Source organism: Trichechus manatus, unplaced genomic scaffold, assembly GCF_000243295.1.
Source record: "Trichechus manatus latirostris isolate Lorelei unplaced genomic scaffold, TriManLat1.0 scaffold00383, whole genome shotgun sequence".
Taxonomy (NCBI): Eukaryota; Metazoa; Chordata; class Mammalia; order Sirenia; family Trichechidae; genus Trichechus; species Trichechus manatus.
Genome location: NW_004444319.1, coordinates 349,458 through 353,326, shown reverse-complemented (window position 1 = coordinate 353,326; position 3,869 = coordinate 349,458). Strand labels below are relative to the sequence as shown.

The window sequence follows — 3,869 nt, the reverse complement described above, 5'->3', positions numbered from 1 at the left end:
ATGAGAAGGCAGAGAGGGTCAGGAGCTGGTTGAATGAACACAGGACATCAGGGGTGGAAAGGAGGAATGTTCTGTCACAGTACAAGGAGAACGAAGAGGGTCACATAACGACATATGTATATATTTTTGCATGAGAGACTAACTTGAATTGTAAACTTTCACTTGAAGTACAATAAAATAAAATTTAAAAAATTTTTAAAAAATGAGTTCAGCTGGTAACCAAAAGGGAAGTGAATCCACCAGCCACTCCTTGGAAACCCTATGGGACAGTTCTACTCTGTCCATAGGAATCAACTTGACAGCAGTGGGTTTGGTGATAGTTTAGACATGCAAAGAATCAGGGAATTATGACTTAAAATGAGGCGAAAAGAAAAGAAAAACCAATGAAGTGTTCACTTTAGCAGCGCATATACTAAAATTGGAATGATACAAAGATTAGCATGCCTCCTGCACAAGGATGATATACAAATTGCTGAAGCATTCCGTAGTTTTCTTTTTGTTCTACCATAGCTGTGATACTACCTTCTGTAATTTAGAGTAGCTGTTTTCTGTTAACACACCCCAGGCATTTCCCTTATGTTATCACTGATTTTATTTTGGAATGGCTAGATGGTGTTATGTATTGAATTATGTCCCCACAAAATATGTGTTGTAAATCCTCACTTCTATGCCTGTGATTTAAAGACAGGATTAGTGTTGGGTGTATCTTAACTTCAATCTCTTCTGAGATATAAAAGAGATTAAACAAGCAAGCAAGAGAAGCAGAGATGGGGAAGACACATGCCAAGCCACATGAAGATTGCCTGGGAGCAGAAGCTAAAAGAAACAAGGACCTTCCTCTAGAGCTAACAGAGAAACAAAGCCTTCCCCTACAGCCTGCACCCTGAATTCAGACTTCTAGCCTCCTGTCATGGATTGAATTGTGTCCCCCTCAAAAAAATTCATGTCAACTTGACTAGGCCATCATTCCCTGTATTGTGTGGTTTCCTCCATTTTGTGATCTGATGTAATTATGTATTGTAAATCCTATCCTTTGTGCCTGTGGTTACGGTCCCATCTGGGAGTGAGTTGTCTGTTATGTTAGTGAGGATAGGATGGGAAGCACCACCCTTACCTGATTCACACCTTTTATCTTATAGTTGATAAAAGGAGAGAGAAGCAAGCAGAGAGGAGAGACCTCCTATCACCAAAAAAGAAAAACCGGGAGTGGAGCGTATCCCTGTGCTGAGAAACCCCTAGACCCAGGGGAAGATTGGTGATGAGGACCTTCCCCCAGAGGTGACAGAGACAGAAAACTTCCCCTCGAGCTGGCACCCTGAATTTGGACTTCTAGCCTCCTAAAACAAACTTCTGTTTGTTAAAGCCATCCGCCTGTGATATTTCTGTTATAGTAGCACTAGATAACTAAGACAGAATTTGGTGCCAGGAGTAGGGTGCTGCTCTAACAGATACCTAAAATGTGGAAACAGTTTTGAAACTGTGAATGGGTAGAGGCTGGAAGAGTTTTAAGGTGCCTAATAGTAAAAGCCTAGATTGCCTTGAAGAGACTATTGGTGAAATTATGAACATCAAAGGCAATTTTGCTGAGGGCTAAGAAGGGAGTGAAGAGCTGTAATACTGGAGAGATGGCACAGACAGCAAGAAGCAGCAGCAGCAGAGAAACAGTGGCTGCAGAACCAGGAGACCAGAGTGAGACGGAGCGGGAGCTGACCCACAGAGGGAGAGAGCTGAGTGCCTTCAGGCAGGAGGCTTGCTGGCAGAGTGAGGTGCCTCCAGACACTTACTGGTAGACCTAAGCTTGCTGACCCAAGGGGCAAGAGAGCTGATCACCTTCCATCTGAGGCTTACTGGCAGAGTGGGGTGCCTCTAGACATTTATCAGTAGGGTTAAAGAGCTTTGCAACACTTGCCTGAGCAGGGCAGAGGCTGGGACAGCCCAAGAGGCCCGATGGGGTGGAGGGGCTGAGAGGCCAAGGAACCAGGAAGCAGAAGCTGAAGAGTCAAGGAGCACAGGAGGCAGAGCCGCCTTGGTCTCAAAGGGTAGGGCCACAATCTCTGGGGTCTCAACGGGTGGAAGCTCGGTGTCTTAGATATCTAGTGCTGCAAAAACAGAAATATCACAAGTGACAGTCTAGTAGGCTAGATATCCAAATTCAGGGCACTAGCTCCAGGGGGAGGCTTTCTCTGTCTGCTCTGGAGGAAGGTCCTTGTCATCAATCTTCCCGGGTCTAGGAGCTGCTCAGCATAGGGACCCCAGGTCCAAAGGACACACTTTGCTCCTGGCACTACTTTCTTGGTGATATGAGGTCCCCCTGGCTGTCTGCTCACTTCTCTCTTTTATATCTCAAAAGAGATTGGTTTAAGACACTATCTAATCTTGTGGATTGAGTCCTGCCTCATTAACATGACTGCTGATAATCTCATCTCATCACATCAGATCACAGAGACTGGATTTACAACACATAGGAAAGTGACATCAGATGACAAAACAGTGGACAATTCACAAAATACTGGGAATCATGGCCTAGTCAAGTTTACAGATATTTTGGGGGGATACAATTCAAACCATGACACATGGCCTACTGAGTCTCATAGGGTGGGGCCACAGCCTGCTATGTTTCAGGGTCAGATCTTCACCAACTCGGTTCTGGAGTGTGAGGCTTCCATTCACAAGTGCCAGGGGGATGTGGCCGGATCTGATGCCCAAAGCTGAGCGGGTAAGTCTGCCATGCCCAAGGGACAGAAGTACGGGGCCTGCCAGGGCAAGAGAGTGGGGTTGCCACTTGATGGACCAGGACAATAGGTCAGCCCAAAGTTGAAGAAGCAGAGTTGCCGTTCCATTGCGCCTGTAGGGTGAAGCTGAAGCCCAGGGAAGAGGGCCCTCACTACCACCAAGAAAGAAGATTCAGGAGTGGATCATTTCCTTTGGACCTGGCATCCATATACTGAGACCTTCCTAGGCCCAGGGGAAAATTGATGCCAAGACACACGGAGACTTCCAAGGAACACCAGGCCCACAGTTGTTGAAAGGAGACAAGGAACTTCCCCCAGAGATGACAGAGAAAGCCTTCCTCTAGAGCTGGTGCCCTGAATTCTGATTTCTAGCCTCCTAAAACTGTGAGAAAATAAATTTCTGTTTGTTAAAGCCACCCACTTATGGTATTTCTGTTAGAGCAGCACTAGATCCCAGTGCTGTTGCTAAGTTTTCACTGTTATAAAGAGATGAATTTCTTTGTGTGTAAAGCTTTTTCCGAATGTCAAGTTATTTTCTTAGGATAGATTCCCAGAGGTGGGATTATTGAATTAAGAGTATAAAAACTCTTGAGGCTCTTGTTATATATCAAAATATCAGTTTCCAGAAATGTGGGTATCAATTTCCACTGCTATCAGCAAGGATGAATGTGTACATCTCACCATTTTGCCAGTACTGGTTACTATCATCTGGCTAAAGATTTGCTAATTTGATAATGAAGAATAGTATTGTGTTTCCGTTTGCATTTTATTTGATTTCTAGCAAAGCAGAACATCTTTTCATGTTAAGCAGCTGTATTTCCTATTTTGTGGATCATCAAAGTCCATTGCCCCTATCTACTGGGGTCTGATAAGTTTGTATGAGTTTGTTATATATTAAAGATATTAACCTGTTGTGTGTAAAAAAAAAAGAAGAAGAAGACCCTAAAATGACATAGGTGATAGAATTAGTACATAAGAACATTAAACAACTATCATATATATATTCCATATATTCAAGAAGGTGGAGGAAACCGTAGTTATGGAAGCTATAATAGAGCCAAGTAAAACTTCTAGAGAAAAAAATTACAATGTCTGGGGTAAAAATTACTCCAGGGAACAGCTGGTGAATTTGAACTG

At 43.7% G+C, this 3,869-nt stretch overlaps 1 non-coding gene across 1 annotated transcript; it reads left to right on the top strand.

Moving 5' to 3' along the window:
- Positions 1-388: 388 nt before the first annotated feature.
- On the top strand, positions 389-492 carry LOC111819330 (U6 spliceosomal RNA). The gene has a single exon (XR_002823025.1). It is a non-coding gene; the product is annotated as a U6 spliceosomal RNA (small nuclear RNA).
- Positions 493-3,869: the final 3,377 nt, after the last annotated feature.